The 6,000-nt window shown below is 40.2% G+C and overlaps 1 long non-coding RNA gene across 2 annotated transcripts in view; it reads left to right on the forward strand.

Moving 5' to 3' along the window:
- Positions 1–2,626, forward strand: part of LOC110262069 (uncharacterized) — a 49,874-nt gene extending 47,248 nt beyond the window's left edge. For both annotated transcript variants that reach the window (XR_014813692.1, XR_014813691.1), the window contains exons 2-3: positions 1,461–1,628; positions 2,533–2,626. This is a non-coding gene — a long non-coding RNA (uncharacterized LOC110262069). The remainder of the gene's footprint in view (positions 1–1,460; positions 1,629–2,532) is intronic.
- The last annotated feature ends 3,374 nt before the right edge of the window (positions 2,627–6,000 follow it).

Raw genomic sequence — 6,000 nt, forward strand, 5'->3', positions numbered from 1 at the left:
TAAAGGTAGTTATCTGCTTCAGAGATTTGGAAAGACTTTATAAACAAAGTTTACACCTTGCCTATGTGATGTATTTCTTTGGGGATAACTAAAATCTTCACATGTCACCGAGCCAACGCAGCTTGCTAATTAATCATTGATGTGCTCACTCTGGGGTGCCAAGGGTTGCTGACACAGCAGTTCCCTTTCTTTCTCTTCTCTAGCAGAACTAGTTTTTAGGAATTCACCCCTCCCCATGCCGCCATAGGCTTTAGCCTAAGCTGATTACAGCCCTAGAAGAGCACCAAAGGGATTTCCATTTGCTTTGTAAGGAATGTGTTAGGAAAAGATGTGGAATCCAATCAATGAGATGCAAGGGGAAAAGACTCTGAGAGCTTCTTGGAAAAGCTTCACTGCTGGTAAAGGAGAGCCGCAGTCTCTGACTCTAAGAATTATGTTTGCTCAGGTTCAGCGAGAAAACTACAGTCAGGGGATTACAAGCCTCATTAATAGTAATAAAGAGCATGCATTCTTCAAAAATAAATGAACCACACATCCACAAATAAAACAGAGCCCCAGGGAGTGTTTGTCTCTCTTCTTCCTGTGGGCATTATTATCTGAATTTGACACTTGCCTCAGTCATCCTGCCTCTGTTCAGAGGTCTGCTGATGCTGAGGATTCTGCAAAGGCAGGGGTTGGGGAGAGCCTGGAGCTGTGGTGACAATTTGAGTCTCTGAACCGCCCAACCTCCAAGTCGACCTACCCTGGTCTACCAAGTATGTCAGAAAATACATTATTGGATTATTCAAGCCAACTTGAGTTCATATCTCTGTTGCATACCAGCCAACAGCATCCATCTCCACTCTTATATACATCACTTGCCATTATCCTCCCCAAGAAAGAATTTACCTCTCGCAGTTTTTTTTGCCATTTCTCTGCAATGCTAATACCCTCACCCAGGAAGGACTTCCTTCTTGTCTGCAAACCTCTTTCTTCCTTGTTTAGCTTGGCTCCCTTCCTAAGGCAGTTCTCAGTTTTTCCAGGCATTGTGGTGCTTCCTCAACTCAATAGAGTCCTGGCAGTGAGGAGAACATGTGGCTGTTTATTGTCCAACACACTCATATCTTGGCTGTGTGTTACCTTGGTGAATGTCATCATTTCTTCATTAATTTATTCATTTACAAATATGTATAGAACAGCTGTGGGACAGACACTGGGTCAGGCTCAGGGGATACAGGGATCAAAGGGAAAGATCCTCACGTGAAGGGTAGCGAGAATTTTTATGGCCAATTATGGAAGAGGATGGGCTCTGAGAGGATTTAAGAGAAGATAAAGCATGGTGTGTGCTCCTGACTGATGCTACCTCAGGAGGAGCCAAGAATTTTTAAATTATTCCTAAAATTAGAAAGAATGTCTTAGGTAAGCAGTCATCTTTCTTTAGCTGAATGCTAACCTCATTTTCCCGTTCCTAAATCTTCTAGAGAAACACTTCTCCGGTATTAATTGTACCAAACAAATACAGGAGCTGGAAACCAGCAGGAGGAAAGTTTCGGTGTCTGTAATGACTTGGATATAGGATACAGGACACCAGGTGAAGAGTGAGGGATCAGCAGAGCCCTTGCAGGAATCCAAACAGCTGATGCTGTGAGGTAAGCCATTGGTTCTTTCTGGATATTTTACCTTTTCTTTTTCTTTTTTTTTTTTTTTTTCTTTTTCTTTTACAGCCACACCTGTGTCTTATGGAAGTTCCCAGGCCAGGGGTTGGATTGGAATTGCAACTGAGGCCTACACCACAGCACAGCCACAGTAACACCAGATCTGAGCCACATCTGTGATCTATGCTTCAGCTTATGGCAACACTAGATCCTTAACTCACTGAGAGAGGCCAGAGACAGAACCCACATCCTCATGGACACTATGTTGGGTTCTTAACCCGCTGAGCCACAAGAGGAACTCCTGGTTATTTTATTTTTAAGAGTGTTTAACTGGATGTTGCTCAACTCCCTCTGACCTCAAGCCCTATGAAATCTTATCATTATGATTAATAAAGCTCAGAATCAGGAGTTCCCACCGTGGCTCAGTGGTTAATGAATCCAACTAGGAACCATGAGGTTGCAGGTTCAATCCCTGGCCTTGCTCAGTGGGTTAAGGATCCGGCATTGCCGTGAGCTGTGGTGTAGGTCGCAGACGCGGCTTGGAACCCGTGTTGCTGTGGCTCTGGCGTAGGCCGGCGGCTACAGATCTGATTAGACCCCTAGCCTGGGAACCTCCATATGCCGCAGGTGTGGCCCTAGAAGAGATAAAAAGACAAAAATAAATAAATAAATAAATCATTAATGAAGCCATTAACAAATACCTCCAAGATTCACCCCTGGCAAATATAAGTAACGGTTTTAATTTATTAATAGTTGCACTATTTTTACTGATGGAAATGGGAAACACTGCATTTCTGTAAATTTGGACAAGTTTTTTTGGCTGCCAAAGTCCAGGTTTTTAGTGACGGTGATCCGATTTCATACAGATTCTCAACTAACCACTTACCACCTCTTTTAGATGGTGCCAGTTCATGGATCCATGCTGACTGGCCATTGTCTTATTGTTGAGGAGCTTTCCTGCCACCCCTCAGGGAAGGAAATGTCTACAACCAGTAAGTACATCCACTTGTGGGTCTGTGGATCCTATTACTTTTCTGTGCTCAGTTATTTGTGCATTTTGATGTTTGAAGCCTCTTGGGAGTGGCTGTTAAGCGACGTCATGAGAGCCATCTTCCCAAGTTCTGCTCATCAAGCCATGAGCACATAGCCATTGACAGTCTGTCCATATAATGAATGGTCCAAACTGGGGACACTCTGGAGAGTGAATGGGGACACTATTAATAGTTATGCTGAGAATAGGGATAAACTCGGGCTGGATTGAACAAACTGGGCCTTAGGCATACCCTATCCATTGAATACCAGCTGTTTAGAAGTAGGGAGATAATACATACTAGGAAGACAGAGACACCTGCTTAGGTCACCACTCTTAACAGGGCACCAGCATCCCCACTAGCCAACACAGTGGTCTGCAAATGGCCTTGCATGCCACCTCCTACAGTTTGAGAGATCTTTATAAACCCTGTTTAATGTCTGATTCCCTAGCTTTGTTTGAAATAACATAAGTTGGATGGCTAATTGCCTCAGAGGAAGTCCCTTCAATGTGACACTTTGCTAAAAATTAAATAAATAAACAGGTCATCCCTGCTTTACCCCCTATTCAGGATAATTAATTCTAATCGTTTGCATTTTCATTTTCTCCATGTTTAATTCCATCATTTAAATGGCCCAAACAGAAGAGAATTCTTAGAAATTAGTGGAATAATTGTGCTGCTCATACTACTCTGTGAAAAAAGGCTGTTGAAAAAAAATACCATGACCCGATCTCAAACAGTAAATGGTTTAGAAGTGAGACCTTCAAATTCTGATTGAAGGGATCACATTGAGAATTGTTTTTATCGTGGCTTATGTGCTTTCTGATGTGTCCTATCTCCCTGGCACAGTGCTTTACATTCAGAGAATATTAAGCATGGATTTTGGATAATTATTTAATAGTATGGACAGCTTCATTTTTATATTTCCTACTCATTGTTTCTGGCATCAAAGGGTATCATAAATAAACTTCAGTTTTACAGCAAATAATCTGACTACTCAGATAACCTGAAAAGTGCCTCAGTAATTGCTTCTGTGCACGAAGAACTTGTTACTACCATGGAGGAAAGAGAAATTTTAGGGCATTTCAAGGCACCCAAGTTGGAGGAAAGGGTTCTGATTGCCCTGTCTCATAAAATAGAGCTTGCAGAGTCTGCTTGATCTAAAACTTTTAAGTGTCTTTTATATCCATAAAGCTCTCTTCTTTCCAAGGGGGCTACCACTCCCTGGTGGTAAGTTATTCATAAAGATATTACATATAGTAATTATATTAAAAATAGCACTTTACATTTGCATAGCATTATAATTTATAAAGTCATTTTGCATACTCATTATCTCATAGGACCAGCTCCACAGCCATTGAAAAAAGTCTTTTTGGCAGAGTATGTTATAAGTTCATAACAACCTGTTTTCTTTTGCTCCTGGGCAGCCAAGTTATTTCCCAGGCTTCCTTGGAGTTATGTATGCCCATACTTGGACCAATGGATTGGGCAGAAGTGATACATGCCATTTTCAAACCTGATCCATTAAAAACTCCTGACCATTCCTCATATTTTGATTTCCCCCCATTAACTAGTTGTTTGCAAGGAATCCAGAAGAGAACTTTAATACCCTAGATCAGGGGTCAGAAAACCATGAGCAGTGGGTCAAATCTGGTCTCTCACCTGTTTTTATATATAAAGTTTTATTGAAACTTAACCATCTTGATTTGGTTAATTTTGTCAATCGCTGCTTTTCTACTACAAGGGCAGAGTTGAGAGTTGTAATATATGGCCTGCAAAGCCTAAAATATTTGCTATCCTGTCCTTTGCAGACAGTGAAAAAGATGAAAAATCTACAAGATAGAAGGAGCCTGGATCCCTGAATCACTGTGTGGAAGGTTGCAGGCTAAACACCTGTATTGAATACCATGTGACTAAGAAATAACCTTCTGTTGTATTAAGCCACTAAGGTTTTAGGGTTTATTTTAGTCCTATCTTTATTAACAGAATTTTCTTATAATCAATTTACTGATTAAGTAATGGGGCTCAGAGAAGTAAAGCTACTTATATGAGTCACAGAGTCAGAAACAAGTAGTGGAGGGTGATCTAGAAGTGGGAACTTAGGAATTTTAATTCCAATGCCAGCATATTTGTCAACACATTTCAGATGTCACTACTGAACATATTAATTAAAAAACATATGACATAATAGCATAAATTAAACTGAATACCTAAAATGTAATGTCTTTCATGGTCAGGAGTAGTTAATATGTCTCTCAAACCATCTAATAGGGTATAAAACTTTCCTGGAAAAAGGAAAGTTGCAGCATCTCATTTTGTAGACTGGTAAAACTGTGGTTAAGTGAAGTCAAAAAAATAATGATGCAGATTGTGATAATCAAGTTGTATATGGTGATATAAGGTGTTGTGGAGGATATAAATGAGGTCTTCAAACTATCTTCAGTGCCTTTCTTTCAGGCCATGTAAACAGAAAACAAACACAAGCAAAAAAAAAAAAAAAAAAAAAAAGCCAAAATAGAAATTGACAAAGAGAATTGTCTTAGTGTTCCTTATATTTATCAGGCTGTGAAAAAAACCACTGGTTCTTCAACAGCCAAACATCTGAATTTAACTTCCTTTGAGGTGGGAAATCTTGGATTTGGGGCTTAGTGAGCATCTTGGTACTTTGTAGATGTGCTGAGGTCCTGTTAAATGATGGCAACCTTCTGCTGGGTAAATTCCCTCTAAAAGTCTAACTTCAATTATTACTTAACTGTCCATCTGGGGCCTACAACTCTCCTCTTTTGGGGAAGAATTCAGAATCGATACTGTAAGGAGATTTTTCAGTTGAGGAGTATTTGAGGTAAGGATTATATTGGGGCAGTAGAGACACTGGTTGTCAGGGGGCTGTGTAGAGCTGGCAATAAAAATTGGGGATCAAATAATGCAGTAAATCCCATGGCCCTAGAGGAAATAGTGCAGGCTAATTCTTCACAAAACGACTTATGTTACAAGTCCTTTTTATTGTACATCATGTTGGTATGATCTGAATAAATCCTAGAGCTCCACATAGTCCAGTCTCACTGCAGGGTCACAGTTAAGTGGCTACAGTCCAGCATTCTGAAATAATAACAGTAATTATAATTTTATTAGATTGTTTTCAATAATGTCAAAGGAGCTCCACTTCATCATCCATGACAGTATTTAAGTCTTTTCTCCACACTCTTTTCATTCTCCTATATTTGTTTGCCACAGCATTTGTTCGTGCATCAATTTTTGTTTTCTTCCCTTTCCTTTAGTTTGCCATGAAATGCTTCACCCATTTCTGTGGGCCCCAGTTTCTGTTCCTATCCACT

This window comes from Sus scrofa, chromosome 8 (assembly GCF_054392235.1).
Source record: "Sus scrofa isolate SSC_HxYL_T2T_F1_AM1 chromosome 8, Sscrofa_HxYL_maternal_Yorkshire_Landrace_v2.0, whole genome shotgun sequence".
Taxonomy (NCBI): Eukaryota; Metazoa; Chordata; class Mammalia; order Artiodactyla; family Suidae; genus Sus; species Sus scrofa.